The following is a 26,542-nucleotide window of genomic DNA, read 5'->3' on the forward strand; positions in this document are numbered from 1 at the left end:
TTCTCTCGAATGTTGTGCACAAATTTGTATACATTCCTGTTAGTGAGCATTTCTCCTTTGCCGAGATGATCTAGCCACCTGACAGATGTGGCATATCAAGAAACTGATTTCTTATAAGCTTCCGGCTTAGAGTCCCGCTCTTGAGCGGCAGCTCAAGCCTTTAGCTCAGTGCGGATGTTGCCTGTAATCCATGGCTTCTGGTATGTATGTATGTATGTATGTATGTACGGTCACTGTGGGGACGACGTCATTGATGCACTTATTGAACAAGAGGCTCCCACGCTGAGGTCTGTCCAACGCTGGTCCGACCAAGCTGACTCCACACTCCAAGACTGCTTCCATCACGTGGACTGGGATATGTTTCGTATTGCGTCAGATAACAATATTGACGAATATGCTGATTCGGTGTGCGAGTTCATTAGAACGTGCGTTGAAGATGTCGTTCCCATAGCAACGATTAAAACATTCCCTAACCAGAAACCGTGGATTGATGGCAGCATTCGCGTGAAACTGAAAGCGCGAACCACTGCTTTTAATCAGGGCAAGGTGTCTGGTAACATGACCAAATACAAACAGTGCAGCTATTCCCTCCGCAAGGCTATCAAACAAGCTAAGCGTCAGTACAGAGACAAAGTAGAATCTCAATTCAACGGCTCAGACACAAGAGGCATGTGGCAGGGTCTACTGCAATCACGGAATACAGGAAGAAATCCAGCCCAGTCACGGACCAGGATGTCTTGCTCCCAGGCAGACTAAATAACTTTTTTGCCTGCTTTGAGGACAATAAAGTGCCACTGACACGGCCTACAACGAAAACATGCAGTCTCTCCTTCACTGCAGCCGAGGTGAGTAAGACATTTAAACGTGTTAACCCTCGCAAGGCTGCAGGCCCAGACGGCATCCCCAGCCGCGCCCTCAGAGCATGCGCAGACCAGCTGGCCGGTGTGTTTACGGACATATTCAATCAATCCCTATACCAGTCTGCTATTCCCACATGCTTCAAGAGGGCCACCATTGTTCCTGTTCCCAAGAAAGCTAAGGTAACTGAGCTAAACGACTAGCACTCACTTCCGTCATCATGAAGTGCTTTGAGAGACTTGTCAAGGACCATATCACCTCCACCCTACCTGACACCCTAGACCCACTCCAATTTGCTTACCGCCCAAATAGGTCCACAGACGATGCAATATCAACCACACTGCACACTGCCCTAACCCATCTGGACAAGAGGAATACCTATGTGAGAATGCTGTTCATCGACTACAGCTCGGCATTCAACACCATAGTACCCTCCAAGCTCGTCATCAAGCTCGAGACCCTGGGTCTCGACCCCGCCCTGTGCAACTGGGTACTGGACTTCCTGACGGGCCGCCGCTAGGTGGTGAGGGTAGGCAACAACATCTCCTCCCCGCTGATCCTCAACACTGGGGCCCCACAAGGGTGCGTTCTGAGCCCTCTCCTGTACTCCCTGTTCACCCACGACTGCGTGGCCACGCACGCCTCCAACTCAATCATCAAGTTTGCGGACGACACAACAGTGGTAGGCTTGATTACCAACAACGACGAGACGGCCTACAGGGAGGAGGTGAGGGCCCTCGGAGTGTGGTGTCAGGAAAATAACCTCACACTCAACGTCAACAAAACTAAGGAGATGATTGTGGACTTCAGGAAACAGCAGAGGGAACACCCCCCTATCCACATCGATGGAACAGTAGTGGAGAGGGTAGCAAGTTAAGTTCCTCGGCATAAACATCACAGACAAACTGAATTGGTCCACTCACACAGACAGCATCGTGAAGAAGGCGCAGCAGCGCCTCTTCAACCTCAGGAGGCTGAAGAAATTCGGCTTGTCACCAAAAGCACTCACAAACTTCTACAGATGCACAATCGAGAGCATCCTGGCGGGCTGTATCACCGCCTGGTACTGCAACTGCTCTCCAGAGGGTAGTGAGGTCTGCACAACGCATCACCGGGGGCAAACTACCTGCCCTCCAGGACACCTACACCACCCGATGTTACAGGAAGGCCATAAAGATCATCAAGGACATCAACCACCCGAGCCACTGCCTGTTCACCCCGCTATCATCCAGAAGGCGAGGTCAGTACAGGTGCATCAAAGCTGGGACCGAGAGACTGAAAAACAGCTTCTATCTCAAGGCCATCAGACTGTTAAACAGCCACCACTAACATTGAGTGGCTGCTGCCAACACATTGACACTGACACTGACTCAACTCCAGCCACTTTAATAATGGGAATTGATGGGAAATGTAAATATATCACTAGCCACTTTAAACAATGCTACCTTATACAGTGCCTTGCGAAAGTATTCGGCCCCCTTGAACTTTGCGAACTTTTGCCACATTTCAGGCTTCAAACATAAAGATATAAAACTGTATTTTTTTGTGAAGAATCAACAACAAGTGGGACACAATCATGAAGTGGAATGACATTTATTGGATATTTCAAACTTTTCTAACAAATCAAAAACTGAAAAATTGGGCGTGCAAAATTATTCAGCACCTTTACTTTCAGTGCAGCAAACTCTCTCCAGAAGTTCAGTGAGGATCTCTGAATGATCCAATGTTGACCTAAATGACTAATGATGATAAATACAATCCACCTGTGTGTAATCAAGTCTCCGTATAAATGCACCTGCACTGTGATAGTCTCAGAGGTCCGTTAAAAGCGCAGAGAGCATCATGAAGAACAAGGAACACACCAGGCAGGTCCGAGATACTGTTGTGAAGAAGTTTAAAGCCGGATTTGGATACAGTAAGATTTCCCAAGCTTTAAACATCCCAAGTAGCACTGTGGAAGCGATAATATTGAAATGGAAGGAGTATCAGACCACTGCAAATCTACCAAGACCTGGCCGTCCCTCTAAACTTTCAGCTCATACAAGGAGAAGACTGATCAGAGATGCAGCCAAGAGGCCCATGATCACTCTGGATGAACTGCAGAGATCTACAGCTGAGGTGGGAGACTCTGTCCATAGGACAACAATCAGTTGTATATTGCACAAATCTGGCCTTTATGGAAGAGTGGCAAGAAGAAAACCATTTCTTAAAGATATCCATAAAAAGTGTTGTTTAAAGTTTGCCACAAGCCACCTGGGAGACACACCAAACATGTGGAAGAAGGTGCTCTGGTCAGATGAAACCAAAATTGAACTTTTTGGCAACAATGCAAAACGTTATGTTTGGCGTAAAAGCAACACAGCTGAACACACCATCCCCACTGTCAAACATGGTGGTGGCAGCTTCATGGTTTGGGCCTGCTTTTCTTCAGCAGGGACAGGGAAGATGGTTAAAATTGATGGGAAGATGGATGGAGCCAAATACAGGACCATTCTGGAAGAACCTGATGGAGTCTGCAAAAGACCTGAGACTGGGACAGAGATTTGTCTTCCAACAAGACAATGATCCAAAACATAAAGCAAAATCTACAATGGAATGGTTCAAAAATAAACATTTCCAGGTGTTAGAATGGCCAAGTCCAGCGCCAGCTGTGCCATCAGAGTCCTGGGTTCGCGCCCAGGCTCTGTCGTAACCGGCCGCGACCGGGAGGTCCGTGGGGCGACGCACAATTGGCCTAGCGTCGCCCGGGTTAGGGAGGGCTTGGTTGGTAGGGGTGTCCTTGTCTCATCGCGCACCAGCGACTCCTGTGGCGGGCTGGGCACAGTGTACGCTAGCCAAGGTGGCCAGGTGCACGGTGTTTCCTCCGGCGCATTGGTGCGGCTGGCTTCCGGGTTGGATGTGCGCTGTGTTAAAGAAGCAGCGGCTTGGTTGGTTGTGTATCGGAGGACGCATAACTTTCAACCTTCGTCTCTCCCGAGCCCGTACGGGAGTTGTAGCGATGAGACAAGATAGTAGCTACTACAACAATTGGATACTACGGAATTGGGGAGAAAAAGGGGTAAAATTCAAAAAAATAAAAAAATAAAAAAAAGAATGGCCAAGTCAAAGTCCAGACCTGAATCCAATCGAGAATCTGTGGAAAGAACTGAAAACTGCTGTTCACAAATGCTCTCCATCCAACCTCACTGAGCTCGAGCTGTTTTGCAAGGAGGAATGGGAAAAAAATTCAGTCTCTCGATGTGCAAAACTGATAGAGACATACCCCAAGCGACTTACAGCTGTAATCGCAGCAAAAGGTGGCGCTACAAAGTATTAACTTAAGGGGGCTGAATAATTTTGCACGCCCAATTTTTCAGTTTTTGATTTGTTAAAACAGTTTGAAATATCCAATAAATGTCGTTCCACTTCATGATTGTGTCCCACTTGTTGTTGATTCTTCACAAAAAAATACAGTTTTATATCTTTATGTTTGAAGCCTGAAATGTGGCAAAAGGTCGCAAAGTTCAAGGGGGCCGAATACTTTCGCAAGGCACTGTATAATGTTACTTACCCTACATTATTAATCTCATATGCATACGTATATACTGTACTCTATATCATCGACTGCATCCTTATGTAATACATGTATCACTAGCCACTTTAACTATGCCACTTTGTTTACATACTCATCTCATATGTATATACTGTACTCGATACCATCTACTGTATCTTGCCTATGCTGCTCTGTACCATCACTCATTCATATATCCTTATGTACATATTCTTTATCCCCTTACACTGTGTATAAGACAGTAGTTTTGGAATTGTTAGTTAGATTACTTGTTGGTTATTACTGCATTGTCGGAACTAGAAGCACAAGCATTTCGCTACACTCGCATTAACATCTGCTAACCATGTGTATGTGACAAATAAAATTTGATTTGATTTGATGAAGCCAATGACTGATGTGGTGTATTCCTCAATGCCATCTGAGGAATCCCGGAACACATGAGAGCACCAGCTGTTCCGGAAAACTGTGATCATACTCTCCACAGCCGATGTGAGTAAGACCTTTAAACAGGTCAACATTCACAAGGCCGCAGGGCCAGACGGATTACAAGGACGTGCACTGTGAGGATGCGCTGACCAACTGGCAAGTCTTCACTGACATTTTCAACTTCTCCCTGTCTGAGTCTGTAATACCAACATGTTTTAAGCAGACCACCATTGTCCCTGTGCCCAAGAACACTAAGGCAACCTGCCTAAATGACTACCGACCCGTAGCACTCACGTCTGTAGCCATGAAGTGCTTTGAAAGGATGGTCATGGCTCACATCACCATTATCACAGAAACCCTAGACCTGCTCCAATTTGGATACCGCCCCAACAGATCCACAGATCTACTCCACACTGCCCTTTCACACCTGGACAAAAGGAACACCTATGTGAGAATGCTATTAATTGACTACAGCTCAGCGTTCAACACCATAGTATCCTCAAAGCTCATCAATAAGTTAAGGACCCTGGGACTAAACACCTCTCTCTGCAAGTGGATCCTGGACTTCCTGACAGGCCACCCCCAGGTGGTAAGGGTAGGTAAAAACATATCTGCCATGCTGATCCTCAACCCAAGGGGCCCCTCAGGGGTGTGTGCTCAGTCCCCTCTTGTACTCCCTGTTCACTCATGACTGCGCGGCCAAGCACGACACCAACGCCATCTTTAAGTTTGCCGATGACACAACAGTGTTAGGTCTGATCACCGACAAGACAGCCTATAGGGAGGTCAGAGACCTGGCCGTGGTGCCAGGACAACAACCTCAACGTGATGAAGACTAAAGGAGATGATTGTGGACTACAGGAAAAAGAGGACCGAGCACACGCCCATTCTCATCAATGGGGCAGTAAAGGAGCAGGTTGAGAGCTTCAAGTTCCTTAGTGTCCAACAATCTAACATGTTCCAAGCACACCAAGACAGTCGTGAAGAGGGCACGACAAAACCTATTCCCCCTCAAGAGACTGAAAAGATTTGGCATGGGTCCTCAGATCCGCAAAAAGGTTATATCACTGCCTGGTATGGCAACTGCTCAGCCTCTGACCGCAAGGCACTACAGAGGGTAGTGCGAACGGCCCAGTACATCACTGGGGCCAAGCTTCCTGCCATCCAGGACCTCTATACCAGGCGGTGTCAGAGGAAGGCCTTAAAATTGTCAGACTCCAGCCACCCTGTTCTCTCTGCTACCACACGGCAAGCGGTACCGGAACGCCAATTCTAGGTCAAAGAAGTTTCTAAACAGCTTCTACCCCTCAACCATAAGACTCCTGAACATCTAATCAAATGGCTACCCAGACTATTTGCATTGCACCCCCCACACCGCTACTACTCTCGGTTGATATCATCTATGCATAGTCACTTTAATAACTCTACCTACATGTACATACTACCTCAACTAACCGGTGCCCCCGCACAGACTCTGTACTGGTACCCCCGTGTATAGTCTCACTATTGTTATTTTACTGCAGCTCTTTAATTACTTGTTATTCTTACAAAAAAAATAATTTGAAACTGCATTGTTGGTTTGGGGCTCGTACGTAAGCATTTCACTGTAAGGTCTACACCTGTTGTACTCGGCACGTGACTAATAAAATTGGATTTGAGATCCTGAGGCCCATTGTCATGCCATTCATCTGCTGCCATTACCTCGAAATGGCATAGAAAAAAGCATTGCACTCCTGGAGCTTAACACGTCCATCTGTGACGTTTCATTTGAACCAAGACTACAGCAGCCAATCAGAGCCGTGTTCTATCCCATGCTTCCCACACCTGTTGTTGGCAATTCTCCCAAGTGATGTTGTGAGTAGCCTCGTTCGTTAGGGGGAGATATGAACAGAGACGAAGAAAATGCAGTCCCAGAAATAATTACCGCAAAAGGATCAGTTGTTTGGGCTTATTGAAATGACACAAAATACTATAGCAACAACACGGGTCACAAGCAACTTATTCCACCATTTGAAACACAGCCATGTTATTAATACAGCATGAAAACAGAACAAATTGGGCAGAGGCTAACAAGCATCATAACAAGAGCAAAGCCCAGGCAACAACCCATTATGGAATATTTTGCAAACACAACTCCCTATGCAAAACACGTACTGAGGGAATGAAATAAGATGCCATAATGTACCACATCCCAAAAGACATGGCCCCAAATTCAACAAAGTAGATTCAAGTAGATGGTTTACACTCTGGACAAGAATTACAAAATGCCATGTACAGGAAATGTCATGTCAAAACAGGTGCACCATTTCGCGAGAACAAGTGGAGCCCTATATGTCATTGACACTGTACTACATCGATGCCGACTGGAAGCTGCGCAGCAGGTGCTTGCAGACCGCCCACTTTCCAGAGGACCACACTGCAGAGATAATATTCCAGGGGCTGTGGGACTCGTTAGCAGCCTGGGATCCGCCAGAGAAGCAGGTGTGCATCACAATGGACAGTGGGGCAAAGATCTTTAAAGCCACCAACCTAAACAGGTGGATGAGGTTGCAGTGTCTTGGACATCGACTTCACCTCGCCATTGGTGTGTAATTGTAATAAAGTTAAATATAAATTTAGCAAAAAGTTATGCCTATATTTTGATTGCATTTGGAGCAAATAATATGCTGCAATTACCAAACACCATTATACTTGAACTTGGATGAAATACTATTGCATTTAAATCTGAAGAAATAAATGCATGTTTAAAATACAGGTCTCTTTCTGTAGAAGTGTTTCATCATCTTATTAATCATATGCTGGATCACCTGGTAGCCAAATAACTTAGGCTAATATATTGTGGCAATTCCTGTACATGGTGTAAAAAGGGCACTAACGGAGAGTAACTGAACACCTCCCCAAAAAATAAATGTATAATTATTGCAAAAAAAAAGAACAAAAAAAAAGGGTACATTTATCACACTATGGATTTTTGACCATATAATCTAGCTCTACTGTGGGCACAGGGGGACACGTGTAGGTCAGTGTTGGTCTTACACATGGGTTACACAGCCATCCTCATATCCCAAACATAACACCACTCATTCCTCCCACGACCAGTCTCTACAAAACCACTTCACGCTATCACATTAACAACAAACCTATTTCAGAAGGCAGGGGGATTTTTCACTGCCATGACAGCCTGGCCAGCCTCTTGTGTGTGTGTACAGCCCACTGAGAGAAAAAGACTCCTATCCTACTTCCCTGTCTATATCCCTTTTATCATAATTGTTTTTGTTGATCGAATCATTGGCTAAATTAAGCCCCCTGACGGCGGTCAAGCCTTGCACAAAGGGCAGATTGTGTGGCCCTGGCTTGGTACTACCCAGAAGGCAGAGTTTCCCACACTCTGTTCAGACTGGGGCTACTACTTCCAGAAGAGGCACAGGGCTGAGCTGGCCATTGGATAAAACATTGTCATAGCCAACAAGATCATATCGAGAGAGAGGACATTTTGTTCATAGGCCATAACTGTAACAATAGGAATATAACTCTCTCAAATCTATTAACATACAGGTAACTGCCAAAATATATTAAATGAGGGACAAAGTATATTGAAAGCAGGTGCGATTCCTGAGATAATTAAGCAATTACCATCCTCATGCTTAGGGTCATGTATAAAAATGCCCAGTTGCCCAATATTGTGGCTATCATGGCTAGAAGAGATCTCAGTGACTTTGAAAGAGGAGTCTCAAAGGAGCATAGGGTGTGTGTGTCTCAGTCACCAGATCTCAACCCAATTTAACACATCTGGGATATTCTGGAGCGACGCCTGAGACTGCGTTTTCGACCACCAACAAAACACCAAATGATGGAATTCCAGACACATGTAGAATCTATGCCAACGTGCATTGCCCTTTTAAGACGCTTTATGTTGGGGTTTCCTTTATTTTGGCAGTTACGTGTAGTTAGTCAGCAGCATCAATGACATCATGATTATTCGTGTTAGGCTTCTATTACGCGGAATTTAAAACGGTTTCTGGAAAGTTGTAACTGTTTCGGTTTACATGCAGGACATTATCTAGCAATGGCTTCACTCCAAACATGGGATGTGCTTGTCCATTTTATCCAGATGCTTATTCTGGCTATTAAAAAGTAAAATCTGCGGCCAATGTAAACAAGGTTTCATCATTTGCAGATGGAGACATTCCCTTGCATCGACATAGAAAAAAAAAATCAACAGATGGATTAGATTGTAGGAGATTAGCTAAGGGAAATCGGCAAGCAACAGCAATGGAGATAAGGACATGATTCGCGAAACAAAATGTTAGTGTAGCGTCAAGTGATTCTGACAGACAGCTGATACACTAACACTTACAATATATTGGATTCTATAAACAGATTATCATATGGTGCACTGACAGGCTATAGTGTGTCGCCCTCTGTTTCATAAAAAGACGGATTCTTTCCCGCGGCTTGTGTTACTAAATACCCGTGGCTACCAAGCATCTCTATCGCATTCATTTCAAATATCAAACAAATCCCAGTTTACAGACAATACGCTCTTTGTCATCATAACGCTGACCAACAATGAGCCCTCTCCGTCTACCCTGCACTCATCATGGGTCACTGCCTCGTCACCCATGACAATCTGCTAGAGGAATCCACCAACACAAAGTAGACCACAATTTATTTTAAAAAGGAAACATCTGATTAAATAGCCAGGCCTATCTATAATCTCTAGTCTACATGCAGTCCGTTGTGTGATTGAATGGTTGCAAAATTGTGCTTCACGTGACTTACTGTATTGCAGTAGCCGGGCTATGCAGAAGACTATATCAAATATCGTGAAAATAAATATACACACACTTCTTAAATTCACACCTAAATGCCATATGCTACTTAGGACAAACCACAAGGTAAACAAAATCAACATACATGTCTGCCGCCAGGGTAGGTAGTCAGTCTATCAGCCGAAGTCGCTCCAAATCTTTGAATCCGAATTTCAAATGAAAATGTCAATTCAATAAAAAAGGAAATTAGTTCAGCGAATTACTTCATCAGAAATAGGCAAATTACACAATGAATATCCAAGAGACTTGTTCACGCAATGCAGCTCCTTTGTCATTTGCCCTCCAGTTTCACGAGTGTCACTTTCTCCCTCTGCTGCGAGAGAAGCGGAAGGCTTGCTTCCTTATCTCTGGAGGGGTGTGGACAAACCAATGAGGATGAAGAAGACTTCCACCCCACCCGGGGCCGTGACTTCTTAAGGACTTTTTGGAAAAGTGGCGAAAACAGGCAACGATACCATGCGCCACAGCTTTGTAGCCTACTAACTCCTGTTGAGCACTCTTCGAGAGTTTATCCGCGGGTGCAAACACACAGACCGACACACACTCAACTAGGAGCTGCTATGGCAGCAGGGAGCAATGTGCTGTTTGGGCTTCAAAGAGCAACGGGGGAAGGGTGGGTGGAGGGAGGGAGAAGGGGGATTTTCAGCTGTGTGCGCCTCTCACGTCTTGAGAGTTGGAATAGAAATGTCTCCCATTCACCCCCTCCTCAATACCCAAATGGGCTTTGGCATGCAAGCTGTACTTGGAAGTACAAACAGTTATTGTAAAGTTATTGACAGGGAATGTGTAGTCCTATGCTCAAACTAACGTTGCCGAAACAGATACCACAGGAGGCATGATGTAAGGTGGGTAGATGTATTGCCCACATTTTCTTGTTAGTTTATTTCTCACAATTATTGTCACAAAAACAGGTTTAATTATAGTGATGACACTGCACAGTTCTCTGAGTTGAAGTTAGCAGGGAGAGAGAGTAGGCCTATGTGACATCCACAGGATTACTTCACTAAGGTGATCCTTCCTATGGACTGGGGCATATGATACACTATATATACAATTAGTGGATTTGGCTATTTCAGCAACACCCGTTGCTGACAGGTGCATAAAATCGAGCACACAGCCATGTCATTTCCATAGACTTTCAACATGGCACCGTCGTAGGATGCCACCTTTCCAACAAGTCCATTTGTAAAACCTCTGCCCTGCTCGAGCTGGAAACGTCCAGGAGCAAAAACGTCTCAGCAGCGAAGTGGTAGACCACATAAACTCACAGAACGGGACCGTTGAGTGCTGAAGCGCGTAGCACGTAAAAATCGTCTGTCCTCTGCAACACTCACTACCGAGTTCCAAACTGCTTCTGGAAGCATCATCAGCACAATAACTGCACATCGGGAGCTTCATGAAATGGGTCTTCATGGCTGAGACAAGGCTAAGATCAACATGTGCAATGCCTAGTGTTGGCTGGAGTGGTGTAAAGCTCATCGCCTTTGGACTCTGGAGCAATGGAAACTCTGGAGTGATGAGTCCAGTTTCACCATCTGGCAGTCCGATGGACAAATCTGTGTTTGGCGGATCCCAGGAGAAGGCTTCCTACCCCAATGCATAGTGCAAACTGTAAAGTTTGGTGGAGGAGGAATAATGTCCTTGGGCTGTTTTTTGTCCATGGTTCAGGCTTGGCCCCTTAGTTCCAGTGAAGGGAAATCTTAAAGCTACAGCATACAATGACATTCTAGACAATTCTTTGCTTCCAACTTTGGGGCAACAGTTTGGGGAAGGCCCTTTCCTGTTTCAGCATGACAATGCCCCATGTGCACAAAGCGAGGTCCATACAGAAATGTTTGACTGAACTTGACTGGCCTGCACAGAGCCCTGACCTCAACCCAATCGAAAACCTTTGGGATGAATTGGAATGCTGAGAGCCAGGGCTTAATGGCCCAACATCAGTGCCTGACCTAACTAATGCTATTGTGGCTGAATGAAAAAAATCTATTTAATCCATTTTGAATTTAGGCTGTAACTGTAACAAAACAAAATATGAAATAAGTCAAGGGGTATGAATACTTTCTGAAGGCAAGTACATGTCTCAGCCTCCAGTATTTATGCTGCAGTAGTTTGTGTCAGGGGGCTAGGGTCAGTTTGTTATATCTGGAGTACTTCTCCTGTCCTATTCGGTGTCCTGTGTGAATCTAAGTGTGCGTTCTCTTCTCTCTTTCTTTCTCTCTCTCGGAGGACCTGAGCCCTAGGACCATGCCCCAGGACTACCTGACATGATGACTCCTTGCTGTCCCCAGTCCACCTGGCCGTGCTGCTGCTCCAGTTTCAACTGTTCTGCCTTATTATTATTCGACCATGCTGGTCATTTATGAACATTTGAACATCTTGGCCATGTTCTGTTATAATCCCCACCCGGCACAGCCAGAAGAGGACTGGCCACCCCACATATGCTCTCTCTAATTCTCTCTTTCTTTCTCTCTCTCGGAGGACCTGAGCCCTAGGACCATGCCCCAGGAATACCTGACATGATGACTCCTTGCTGTCCCCAGTCCACCTGACCGTGCTGCTTCTCCAGTTTCAACTGTTCTGCCTTATTATTATTCGACCATGCTGGTCATTTATGAACATTTGAACATCTTGGCCATGTTCTGTTATAATCTCCACCCGGCACAGCCAGAAGAGGACTGGCCACCCCACATAGCCTGGTTCCTCTCTAGGTTTCTTCCTAGGTTTTGGCCTTTCTAGGGAGTTTTTCCTAACCACCGTGCTTCTACACCTGCATTGCTTGCTGTTTGGGGTTTTAGGCTGGGTTTCTGTACAGCACTTTGAGATATCAGCTGATGTACGAAGGGCTATATAAATACATTTGATTTGATTTGATTTGATTTGAACTGCTGTTTGACTTAACAGAAAAAAAGTATTTATTCCCAGTGCTGAGCAAGTAGTGTAATTGACATATAACATTAGCTACAGTAATGTTATATTACCTCTCAGCTGAAGTTATGTCTGAAGATAATGAACTAGCTAGCCAGCTAGTAGCTACCACAGCCAGTGGTCTAATATTAGTCTCTAGCTATCTGTCAGGTACAGTTGAAGTCGGAAGTTTACATACACTTAGGTTGAAGTCATTAAAACTCGTTTTTCAACCACTCCACAAATTTCTTGTTAACAAACTATAGTTTTGGCAAGTTGGTTAGGACATTGCAAGTTGGTGCATGACACAAGTCAGTTTTCCAACAATTGTTTACAAACAGATTATTTCACCTATTTCACTGTATCACAATTCCAGTTGGTCAGAAGTTAACATACACTAAGTTGACTGTGATTTTAATTAAACCTCTTAAAACTATGGGGCACTATTTTCATTTTTGGAAAAACAACGTTCCCAAAGTAAACGGGCTATTTTGTCAGGACAAGATGCTAGAATATGCATATAATTGACAGCTTAGGATAGAAAACACTCTAAAATTTCCAAAACTGTAAAAATATTGTCTGTGAGTATAACAGAACTGATATTGCAGGCGAAAGCCTGAGAAAAATCCAATCAGGAAAGCACTCTTATTTAGAAAGCTCTGCGTTCCTATGCGTCCCTATTGAGCAGTGAATGGGATATCAACCAGATTCCTTTTTCTATGGCTTCCATAATATGTCTAGTGTCACAATACATAGTTTCAGGCTTTTATTTTGAAAAATGAGCCTGAACGACAACATTGCGTCAGTGGTCAGCTGGAGGCTCTAAGAGTGATTTGTGCGTAATAAACAAATGCGACCATTGTTTCTCTCTTTCCTACTAAGAAGCCACCTGTCCCGGTTGATATATTATCAAATAGATATTTGTAAAACACCTTGAGGATTGTTTATAAAAAACGTTTGCCATGTTTCTGTCGATATTATGGATCTAATTTGGAATATTTTTCGGCGTTGTCGTGACCGCAGTTTCCGGTGGATTTCTCAACCAAACGTGAAGTACAAACTGAGGTTTTCGGCTATAAAAAGAAGCTTTATGGGACAAAATTAACATTTGCTGTCTAACTGGGAGTCTCGTGAGTGAAAACATCCAAAGCTCATCAAAGGTAAACGATTTAATTTGATTGCTTTTCTGATTTTCGTGACCAAGCTGCCTGCTGTTAGCTAGGCATAATGCTATGCTAGGCTATCGATAAACTTACACAAATGCTTGTCTTGCTTTGGCTGTAAAGCATGATTTCAAAATCTGAGATGACAGGGTGATTAACAAAAGGCTAAGCTGTGTTTCAATATATTTCACTTGTGATTTCATGAATATGAATATTTTCTAGTAAATGTCCGTTGCGTTATGCTAATTAGTGTCAGTTGATGACAATTCTCCCGGATCCGGGAGAGGGAGTTCCAACAGCTTGGAAAATTCCAGAAATTGTTTCATGGCTTTCAAACCTTCTGACTTCTGGCTAATTGACATAATTTGAGTCAATTGGTGGTGTACCTGTGGATGTATTTCAAGGCCTACCTTCAAACTCAGTGCCTCTTTGCTTGACATCATGGGAAATCAAAAGAAATCAGCCAAGACCTCAGGAAGATAAATTGTAGACCTCCACAAGTCTGGTTCATCCTTGGGAGCAATTTCCAAATGCCTGAAGGTACCACGTTCATCTGTACAAACAATAGCACGCAAGTATAAACACCATGGGACCACGCAGCCGTCACACAGCTCAGGAAGGAGACACGTTCTGTCCCTTAGAGATGAACGCACTTTGGTGCGAAAAGTGCAAATCAATCCCAGAACAACAGCAAGGACCTTGTGAAGATGCTGGAGGAAACAGGTACAAAAGTATCTATATCCACAGTAAAACAAGTCCAATATCGACATAACCTGAAGGCCACTCAGCAAGGAAGAAGCCACTGCTCCAAAACCGCCATGCTGCAGGAAGGACTGGTGCACTTCACAAAATAGATGGCATCATGAGGAAAGAAAATAAAAAAAGCAACATCCCAAGACATCAGTCAGTTAAAGCTTGGTCGCAAATGGGTCTTCCAAATGGACAATGACCCCAAGCATACTTCCAAAGTTGTGGCAAAATGGCTTAAGGACAACAAAGTCAAGGTATTGTAGTAGCCATCACAAAGCCCTGACCTCAATCCCATAGAAAATGTGTTGGCAGAACTGAAAAAGTGTGTGCGAGCAAGGAGGCCTACAAACCTAACTCAGTTACACCAGCTCTGTCAGGAGGAATGGGTCGAAATTCACCCAACTTATTGTGGGAAGCTTGTGGAAGGCTACCCAAAATGTTTAACCCAAGTTAAACAATTGAAAGTCAATGCTACCAAATACTAATAGAGTGTATGTACATTTCTGACCCAGTGGGAATGTGATGTAAGAAATAAAAGCTGAAATAAATCACTCTCTACTATTATTCTGGCATTTCACATTCTTAAAATAAAGTGGTTATCCTAACTGACCTAAAATTGAATTTTTACTACGATTAAATGTCAGGAATTGTGAAAAACAGAGTTTAAATGTATTTGGCTAAGGTGTATGTAAACTTCCGACTTCAACTGTAGCTGTTTCTAACACCTGTTGTGTGTAGGACATTTTTAGTAGCCTTTTTGTCCCGTTTCAACAGAAGTAAATTAAGTTGGCTAGTTTTCATTAGTTGATGTACCATTAGAGCAAGCCAAAAGTTGGCTAACGTTTGCTATCTCACTAACTTTAGCTAATCGTTTTTCCTCAATCCCACTAGACCTGAATCAAACGATGAAACCAGCGGCCAGCGTTTTTTTGACAGCTCAATGTGAGTTTTTATTAGTCAGTATAGCAAAGTAACGTTGTTGATCTGTCAGTTTCCCTAGCTAATTCCCTACTTTTCACACTGACATGGTATAAACAGCTCTACAGGCTACACTGTCATGGTGCACAGTCAGTACACAATACCATGCTCATCATGTCTTAGCAGGATCAGATAGTGACAATTATCCCAGCATGGTCAGACAGCCAGGGAAGACCAGTCTACGAAGCTCAGGTGAATTTTGAGTATATTGTATATTGTAACAATCAGTGAATGGATACAAAGTTCCATCTTGAGTTGATGGGTGGGCTACTGTCTGGGATCTGGGAATAATGGTCATCTGAATTATTATTATGCCTGATCTGAGCAGGAGCAGATAGTGACAGGGGTCTCAGCAGGGTCAGGCAACCAGGGAAGTCCAGTCTGTGAGGGCACAGAGGTGAACATTTGCAGATACAACACTTTATTCTCTCTGTGCAGAAAACACTGGACAAGCAAGAAGCTTCAAAGATTGAAACTATTTTAAGGCAGTCTGACAAACCTCATTTCCAGACTGTATCAAAGGTAATAGAGGTTTTTCCTGATGACACAAAACATGTCAAACAAAAACTTTTGTTTGAAATGCTCCTGTCAATGTGGAGTAAGGACGTGCACCCGATTAAGCACGTATAAGTAGGACTAATCTACCTGGCCTGCGTGCAAATGTAGGCCTATGAATGTGTCCATTTGGGGATAGTATTTCTTATTGTCTTCATTCACCACCACTAATGAGCTGTGGAGATTCTCAAAGTCATTTTTCTTCACCTCAAACAGAAAGTAAACAAAGTCGGTTTTTAGAATCAATTGAGAATGGCAATAGTTCCTTAGATTATTTGAAGAATATTTCCAGCTCTCACCTTAAGTGATAATGCCAGAGAAGCCGGTGTTTGTGATAAATGGCTGCTGTGGTTACAGATTATGGGCTTTTCATCTATTTTATGCTGATGTAGGCTCTCTCTCAATTGTGAATCACTACAGTAATATGATTAATAGGCAATTTAACTCTGTTTTTTACGTAGGTTAATAAACAACCTTATTAAAAGAAGTTGATCCAATAAGCAGTTTTTTCATGATAATCATTTAGGAGTATATGAGCCAATGGGTTTAACAACTCTTAATGCAGCACACAAACACAGACAAACACACATATGGAGAGAATTAGCTGTTCCTGAGCTGTAGAGCCTGAAGACATTTATCAACTTATAAGAACATCAAATCAAAGGCTCTGTATGACACTTTGTAGAACAGGGGGGTGGAATGCAGGAATGCAAAAACATTTAAAGAAACACAGAGACAGTGTTTACATGTTTTTTTATAGTGTAGTTTGATTTTCTCTTTCGAAGGGCCTCTCTAGATATTTTACCTCAGAAAGCCCTCACTAAACGGCAGGAGCTGCAGGCTCCAGTTCCTAGGAGATCACTTCTCGCCAGTAGGCATCTAAAACGTGCATTATCAAAGACTTGAAAACTCCAAATGTATTTTTACTACACTGAATTTGAGAAACACTTTAGCAAAAGGAAAGGAGTATGATTGGTAGAGAGGACGGAATGGTTCCTCTGCCAACCCAGAACATCAACCCTCCCTTTTCTTTTCCCTCTTTATCCTCCTGAGGCCAACTGCTCAACATATATACAGTATCTGGGCCTGTTAAATAACGGACAACCACTTTGTTACAAATGACTGAATGTTTTGTAACATTGTAAAAATCTGTCACTTTACATCGAGATACAGCAGGGGGAGACATGGGGGTTGGGGCTTTGTCCCTGATTTGACAGTTGCTCCAGGGCGGCTGGCTGACAGTAGCTAGTCGTGTTCTGGAGAACCTCCTCATGATGACACTAGTCGCCCTTTACACTTCCGGACAATGCTAGATGGGAGCCTGAGGGAAAGAAACGCCCTGCCTGCCCCTCGGCCCTGGATAATCTCTCTCCCCTCCCCAAATTCCGACCCTCTTCTGAACCCATTAGAGCTGGGTGGGACCATGTCGGCTCAGGCCTGATCTTCTGATTACCACTACCCCCCCATCCCCACAGCTCTGTGGGAGGAAGTGGAAGAGATGGCATCTCATCTAAGCTGGCTTTGATGGAGGGGGAGGTGCACATATTCACTCTCTGAGCATATGGTCACATCAATCCATTAATGTATGTCTCTATGTCCTTGTGGATGTTTACCTCCTATGTATTTTAGGGTAAAATGATAATGATGTACTCCTGTGTGGACCTTGCCTTTCTGAGTGAGGTTTTGTCAGTGTTCCACCTTTGTGGGCCTGGTCAGTTGTGCTGGGCATGGGTCCAGTCCAGTCCGGTCTGACCTCCTCACTCATCTCAGCTAAGCGCATAATGGGCCTGAGAAGAAAAGTATGGAGCCGCTCCAGAGCCCTGAGGTAATTAAATATCAGCTAAGGGCCTCTCACTGGAGTTCCCATTAAAGATCCCATTCAAGCCACTAAAGAGTGCTGAGTGTCCGTTACACTGACGAGAAATCGAGAAAGAAGAGAGAAGTAGACAGAGAAAAGCTAAACATGCTCCTGGTTTCCATTCCAGAAAACAGCACCAGCGATGAGATCATTGCTCAGTGTTTCTTTTACTTCAGCTGAACATTTAATCAAAACACAAACCATTCAGTGGAGACAAAGACACCTTCATGCACTCGTATAAAAAGCAGCAAATTAAATTCTACCTCCCTCCCTTGAAAGACTCATCCAATGCCTGCCTGGCTAGTAAATTTGCACAGAGAATCTGTTATTTCTATGTATTTTTTGTGTTTGGAATCCCTACGCAGCGCAGTGACAGGGTCAGAAATATATGCTGATAATGTAGTTGTGGCCAGTAAACAATTGTAAATAAGGAAGGCAACACAAAGGGGCTTTTGGTGTTTTTTCTCGTTTCCTGGAGCTGACTTGGAGCGCTACACTTCCTGCTCATGTTGAACCAGACAACAGCAGCCATTTAAAGAAACGAACAGTCCAAGCAAGTTATAGATACAGTGCAATTCCTGAATTTCTATTTCTGACTGAACAGCCTTACCACTCCCACATTTCTTAGATATACTAGGCAGGGTTTGGAGTGGGACACTTTTCAGGGACAACATTTATGCACACTGTAGCTGTAGGTTATACTGTATATACAGTGCCTTACAAAAGTATTCAGACCCCTTGGATTTCTTTAAAAAAAATTGTGTTACAAAGTGGGATTAAAATGGATTTAATTGACATTTTTTGTCAACAATCTACACAAAATATTCTAATGTCAAAGCAGAAGAAATGTTTTTATGTATTTTTGTGTATTAATAGAAATTACGTAAAATAGAGTTGCTGCATAATTATTCAGCTTCCTACATGTTAGAAACACATTTGCCAGCAATTACAGTGAATCTTCTTGGATAAGTTTCTAACTTCTGGATTGTGCAATATTTTCCTATTATTCTTTTCAAAATACTTCAAGCTCTACCAAGATGTCTTGCCATATTATTTCAAGCAGGTTTAAGTCAAACTGTAACTTGGCCACTTAATAACATTCACTGTCTTCTTGGTAAGCAACTCCAGTGTAGATTTGGCCTTGTATTTTAGGCTATTGTCTTCTCCCAGTGTATTTATTTATTTAACCAGGCAAGTCGGTTAAGAACAAATTCTTATTTACAATGACAGCCTACCCCAGCCAAACCCTAACAACGCTTAGCCAATTGTGCTCCGCCCTATGGGACTCCCAATCACGACCAGTTGTGATACAGCCTGGAATTGAACCAGGGTCTGTAGTGACACCTCTAGCACTGAGATGCAATGCCTTTGACTGCTGCGCCACTCGGGAGCCCTTCAAATGTAAAGCAGACTGAAGCAGGTTTTGCTCTAGGATTTTGCCTGTGCTTAGCCCTTTAACATTTATTTTTATCCTGAAAAACTCCCCAGCGTTAACTGATGTCAAGTATACCCATAACATGATGCAGCCACCACCATACTTGAGAATAAGGAGGTAGTTATTCAGTGATGTGTGGTGTTGGATTTGCCCCAAACATAGGGCTTTGCGTTTAGGCCAGTATTACTTTAGTGCCTTGTTGCATGTTTTGGAATATTTGTATTTTGTAAATTTGTGTTCTTCATTTCACACTGTCATTTAGGTCATTATTTTGGAGCCACTACAATGTTGTTGATCCATCCTCAGTTCTCTTCCATCATAGCCATTGAATTCTGTAGCTGTTTTAAAATCGCCAATGGCCTCATGGTAACATCCCTGAGCAGTTTCGTTCTTGTCCTCCAGCTCAGTTCAGGATGACTGTAACTTTGAGGTGACTGGGTGGTTTAATACAGAATGCACATCATAACTAATTAGACTATGCTTAAGGAAATATTCAAAGTCTGATTTGTTATTGTTACCCATCTACCAATCACTGCCCTTTTTAATGAGGCTTTTGAAAAGCTCCCTGGTCTTTGTAGATTAATCTGTGCTTGAAATTCAGTACTTGACTTGGGGGCCTTACATATGTTGTGTGTATGTGGACAGAGGAAGGGTTAGTCATTTAAAAATCATGTCAACCCCCATTATTTCACACAGAGTGAGTCCATGTAACTTGTTATGTGATTTGATGAGCCACATTTTACTCCTGAACTGATTTAGGCTTGCTTTAACAAATGAGATTACTTCTTAAGCAATGACTATATTTTAGTTCTTAGATTTTTTTTCATCTTTAAAAATACAAATGTTCTTCCCGTTTGACATTGCAAACTATTTTGTGTATACTGCTAACAAAAAATGAAAATTAAATAAATTTGAATCCCTCTTTGTAAAACAATAAAATGTGAAGAAATCCAAGGGGCCTGAATAATTTTGCAAGGCACTGTATGGCTAAGCTTCATCCAACCATCTGTTTGTGTCAAATTTGTTGCTGTTAATTTGTTTCTTAATCTAACTCGTGTATTTGTTTTAGGTACAAACATAACAACCCTCTCACCTCTTTCCTCTCTCACCTCAAACATATAAACAATGTGAGTGATCTTTGACCTACTGAGAGGGCTGGAGTGGCGCCCACACAAAGCTCTGATGATGAGACCTGATAATTACAATCCATACTCTCTGATGTAGGACTAGAGGAGGACGGAGGAAAAAGGACAGAGAGGAGTAGAGGCAACTAACAAATATTAACCACAGCTGGAGCTCATACATTCAAATTAATGTACTTAAATATTTGTTGTGATGTGATTTAGGCTAGGCTACTGATTAATTGATAATTGTTTGAAGGGGTATACATGATTAACCATAAAGTATCTAAACATGTTACTTTATCACATTTTTATATTTAAAGAGAAAAAACATGTCAACATAATTTTGATTGTTTCCTGAAAATGAATGTGTCAATCATTCTCACCAAAACAGATTAACTGAAACTCTTGTTAAACACTGCCCTCCTTTGGATAGAGAGTGACACTATGTGGAGGATGCCGTGACGTTGATAGTGTGGCTTCACTGGATTTACAGGACACTGGGGGTCTCTCTTTGAGCACAGAACATATGTAAGCCATGAAACTTGAAACTTTGCTGACCTTTTATCATTGATCTACGTTCATATGATTATGTCATGTCAATGAGCTTCATACACTCTGTTCTGACAGTGAATGTCCAATTGAGTTTGCTTATAAAATAACATCAAAAGTCACCACAGTTAACTGCAGCCTTGAAACTGGATCGGTAGGAATAATATCTACTATTCTCTGAGGAGAGGAGGACGTGTGGCTGTCCTCTGCCCCTCTCCCTCCCTTCTCATTCCCAGAGTAGAGCAACCTTTCTGTTGACACAAGAATGAAACTGAGGGTAACAGAGACACACAGGCAACTAAACCAGATTCCCATAGGTTGTTAACTAACCTATTTCCACAACAACGTCAATCACTAGTTACATATACATCTATGTTAATTGTGGATGGACACACAAGAACGAACTCTGACATTATCCACTTTTAGTGAGGTTAGTGGAGTTAATCTTATGCAACCCTGATATAAAAGAGGTACTGAAAACATGTTGATAATATATCAACATATGTTAGTTTTTAATATTCTTTGTCATTGTTCATATATTTTGGTGATCTGAGTGAGGCAGCTGTTATAATTTGCACTGATTGGTTTGTATAGTAAACTAGCCTACTACACCCTGTTACTGAGCAAAATACTGTACATCCGTCAGATCAACTGAGCCTGGACATGGGCATCTGCCTTGTAAATTAATAAAGAGATGTTAAAATGGGCTCCACTTCTGCCCGAGTCTCTCTCTGGGTAGACTCAGAGTGCTTTAGGGATAGAAAGAAAGGCCTCCCAAACTAGAAATGTTGTCCAAGGATAGAATTGTATAGTATTTATTTGAGCTCAATCTGTTAAAGGATCCAACTTAACCAAGCATTGCTTGGGTAAGAAGTGGGGGGAGTTGGGGCGGTGTCTGGGACACCAGCTCTGAATGGATATCTGAACTTCCCACACAGAGACTCACACATCACACATGTCAATCAAACACTCAAAGGAAAAATCATACAATGTTTATGATAAGAGTATTAAATATCTTACTCTCAAGGCTATGTAGTAAGACAAACATAGAGGAAGTGTAAAGTGTGTGTGTGCTATACCTCCCTCTTTGGCACCATTGCCCTTTCATCAGGAAGCACTAGTCAGCCAGACCCACACTGACATTCAAAAGCAGTTCGATGAGCGGAAACACTGGCCAGTCTTTTCCTGTGACTATACTGTCATCACAGCCCACACTCAGAACATGCACTTTATTAACATCATACATGTATTTCTAGATTATCAAATACAAAACGTGTACGCAAATTCACCCCAAAATGCCAGTTTTTTTCCGGAGCATCAGTAACATGGTTATATTTAGCTCTCTAAAAAAATATTAAGATGTAAATTCTATGGATTTAAAGGGCAACATTTGTTCACATGTTTACAGTAACATGTGACCATTATTTTCCTGTGATTGTGAGGTCATGCTGTAACCCAAAGCCCCATCCTAAACGAGGGGTGAGATAAGTACTAACAGATCAGAATACAACAGCTTCTAATTCTCACAGTCAAGTCAATAGGTTAACATTTTCAATTTAATATTTCTAAAAAACAACTAATCCCTTTGAAAACAGCCTATGTGGCATCGATGAGTCAGGAACACTTATACTAGTGTCAAAATTGACTACAGTGTAAATAATATAATATTGGTCATGAAGTCAGTCTCATCTAAAAGGGAGTTTGGAACCTCAGTCACAATGAGTAAATGTAGGTTCGGTTTGGATAACAATTATCTCAATTATGCCCCCTTTTGCTTCCACCCACTTCGCATCCCTTCATGAAATGGGGCTCTGTTGTTTCATCGCCTCCACCACGTTCAAAGGATCACGGCCGTTTGAGACTGAAGCGCCCTATACGGATTGACCATGCAGCAGGATGCAAAGCAAATGACCCTATCATGCAAAATAGGTGGTTGGAGTTCGTTGGTCCCCAGTGGTGGTGAGTATAACTAGTTAGCCATACCATAGACTGCTGGTTATGTATCTGTTTATGTATATTTTTTATAATCATTATCACTAGGGTTGCACAAAATAATAGTCCAGAAACTAAACTTTGGTTGTCTTCCTCTCAGGCTTCCATGTCTTCTCCCTGGACCTCCTCATTGTCCACCTCTTGAACATCAAGAGGCCTCATGTTCACTGTCACTTTCCAACCTTGTTGAGGATGGCTCATTGTCAGGCTCAAAGAAAACCAAATTTGCCCGGATGGCCACCAATTCTTCAACCTTTCTATTGGTCAGGCTGTTGCGTGCTTTGGTGTGTGTGTTCCCAAACAAGGTCCATTAGCGCTCTGAGGCGGCTGATGTTGGTGAGATTTGGAGGATGATGGAGGCAATAGGGGAAAGAGCCTCAGATCCACAAAGTCCCTTCCACCAGGTGGCTGATGAGATATGTTGGAACGACTGCCATATTGCATCTCTTTCCCAAAGCTCTTTCTTTGTCGGTGTACTTTGCCAGACTGCCCAGAACCTTGCCCTCATCCAGGCAAAGGTGGCGAGACACAGTAGTGATGACACCATAGGCCTAGTTGATCTCTGCACCAGACAGGATGTTCTTGTCAGCATACTTGGGGTGCAACATGTACGCTGTGGTGTGTATGGGCTTCAGGCAGAAGTCTTCACACTTTTTGATGTATTTCAGAACTGCAGTTTCCTCTGCATGGAGCAACAGTGAAGTGGGCAGGGCAGTACGGATTTCTTCTCTTACATCTGCAAGCAGAGCCTGAACATCAGACAGGATGGCATTGTCTCCCTCAATCCGTGCAATGGCTACTGCTATATGTTTCAGGAGTTTCAAGCTGCTGGATCCTCTCGATGGGGCTGTCCATATCGGCAGACTGTGATATGGCTATTTCTTGGAGAGACTCTTTCCCCTCCAGGAGACTGTCAAACATGATGACAACACCACCCCAACGAGTGTTGCTGGGCAGCTTCAATGTGGTGCTCTTATTCTTCTCTTTGCTTGGTGAGGTAGATTGCTGCAATAACTTGATGACCCTTCACATACCTAACCATTTCCTTGGCTCTCTTGTAGAGTGTATCCATTGTTTTCAGTGCCATGATGTCCTTGAGGAGCAGATTCAATGCATGAGCAGCACAGCCAATGGGTGTAATGTGGGGGTAGGACTCCTCCACTGTAGACCAAGCAGCCTTCATGTTAGCAGCATTGTCTGTCACCTGTGAAAATATATTCTGTGGTCCAAGGTCATTGATGACTGCCTTCAGCTCATCTGCAATGTAGGGAATGGTGTGTCTGTTGTCCCTGGTGTCTGTGCTCTTGTCGAATACTGATTGAGGGGTGGAGATGATGTGGTTAATTATTCCTTGCCCACAAACATTCGACCACCCATCAGAGATGATTGCAATACTGTCTGCTTTCTCTATGATTTTCTTGATCTTCACTTGAACTCTGTTGAACTCTACATCCAGCAAATGAGTAGATAAAGCATGTCTGGCTGGAGGGGTGTATGCTGGGTGAAGGACATTCAGAAATTTCTTCCAATAAGCTAACTTTTTTGATGAATTTAAACAAAATTCCCAAAGTTCCGGGGCTTAACTTTCCATGGAAAATTTCAGGAAAATTACCGGAACATTTCCAACCCTTTGAAACCATAGGTATCACTATCATTGCTAGCATAGCTGACGTTCGCTAGCTAGCAACCCTAACTAGCTAGCTACCTACCCTAACTAGCTAGCTACCTAGCTAGCTGGCTAATGTTAGCCTACCTCAATACATTTGGCTTGGAAACACGATTTCAAAAGATTGAGAGGGGCACTGTATTTTAGCTAGCTAACATTAGCATTGCTAGCTATTTTTGACGAACTTTGCTTGTCACAGTAATGGCAATATTGCTATCTCTTTTAATGTTAATTGATTACATGGAACATAATTTAAGTAAACTGTAATTATTTGTTTGCTTATTTTCTACTTATTAGATGCATATAATGTCCAGCCTGATCACTGTGTTCACCATTCTATTTCACTTCACATGTTATGATATCTGAAGTGAAAAGAAAGGTGATCAGGTTGATCATAACCACTACTGCTAATGTAGTCAATGCTCTGTGTATGTGTGTGACCAACCAGTATCTTTGATGAGGGGCAACGCTGCTATGCCCATCAATAGGGACCTGGCAAAGACCTCACCTCCAGCCTCGCGCCTGCTCACCAACGGTTTTCGATGGGGAGGACAGAATTAGGTACATACACTCCTGTTGTATACAGGACACTGCACAGGAAGGTATGACCACCCTGACATGTTTTCCAAGGTAGCCCCATTACCACCAGACAACATGCCGACAGGCACAGTATCTGTATTGGCTGGGAATGACAATGAAAGGAGCACATTGTTATATTGGCAGTGTTTCTATGGTGTTATATCTATTTGTTTGTTTTATTTAACTAGGCAAGTCAGTTAAGAACATTACAATGACGGCCTGGGAACAGTACCTTGTTCAGGGGCAGAACGACAGATTTTTATCTCGTCAGCTCTGTGATTCGATCTAGCAACCTTTCGGTTACTGGCCCAATGCTCTAACCGCTAGGCTACCTGCCGCCCCATAAAGTGTTGTTAATTCTACATGGACATTTTACTACATTTGAAAGTTATCAAAACACTTAGTTTAGAATATCTACATAAATTCCGCAATTGCATTCTTCTCATATTACTCTGTAGGCTACTGACCTATTCAAAGCTTCCTCCGGCATCTCACCATACATCTGCCTGTAGTTCTTGAACTCAACCTGCAGGAGGTTTGTTTGTGGTGATTGAGTGGGGGGAAACAGCTGCGGTCAATGTTCTGACAGATGGGTGAGTCTTGATGGTGGCAAGGACACAACCAAGAAACACCCACATCTAACCACACCCCCAAGCCAACTCACATTTGGCTTCTATCATGCCATGCATTTCTTGAGGAGCAAGCCAAAAAATTAGGCCAAATCAGCAGGTGCAGTTCTCCTCTAAGATTTAAGATTTCTGTACAGGATTTCTATATGCAGTGCTTGTGAGGCAGTACATGTTATGAATTTGCAGTCAGGAACTTTTTAATATGAATTGAGCAGGAAACAGTTGAGAGGACCACTCGTAAAGACTAACCACTACAAAGGACCTATTTAATATAACACACACCCTCCTTTACTGTGGTGAGTGTCCACTCGGTAGTATTTATGACCCTGGTAAGGCACCTTACCCAACAAGGGGTGAAACTCATTGGAATGCATGATTCATAGTCTTCCTGTAGTCTACGTGGATGCTATGGCTTCATATGTAGCACTCAACACTTAACTCAGTATTGTATGATTTGATCACAAGATAAAGAATTTGCATTTCTTAAATAGCAGAAATCTGTCACACAAACACACACTCGTGCACACACACACATGTACGCAAGCACGCACACACACACATTCTGATTTTTCTGATTATGAGACACATTCAATTCCCTATGCCTCATTCTTGCCACTTGACAACCTCAATCAGGAAGAGAAGCATCCCTGACACAACTTTCTCTCTGTCTCCATTTCAGACCCAGTACATCTGC

The 26,542-nt window shown here is 43.0% G+C and overlaps 1 protein-coding gene across 3 annotated transcripts in view; it reads right to left on the reverse strand.

Moving 5' to 3' along the window:
- LOC139371364 (rho family-interacting cell polarization regulator 1-like) overlaps window positions 1–10,269 on the reverse strand; it is a 76,122-nt gene extending 65,853 nt beyond the window's left edge. For 2 of the 3 annotated variants that reach the window (XM_071111773.1, XM_071111745.1), the window contains exon 1: window positions 9,752–10,226. The gene's annotated coding sequence lies outside the window, so the exon portion shown is untranslated. Of the gene's footprint in view, window positions 1–9,751 lie in introns of all 3 variants that reach the window. The other variant, XM_071111764.1, reaches the window with a different exon arrangement.
- Between the last annotated feature and the right edge of the window lie 16,273 nt (window positions 10,270–26,542).

The sequence above is a fragment of the Oncorhynchus clarkii genome, chromosome 2 (genome assembly GCF_045791955.1).
Source record: "Oncorhynchus clarkii lewisi isolate Uvic-CL-2024 chromosome 2, UVic_Ocla_1.0, whole genome shotgun sequence".
NCBI classification, from domain to species: Eukaryota; Metazoa; Chordata; class Actinopteri; order Salmoniformes; family Salmonidae; genus Oncorhynchus; species Oncorhynchus clarkii.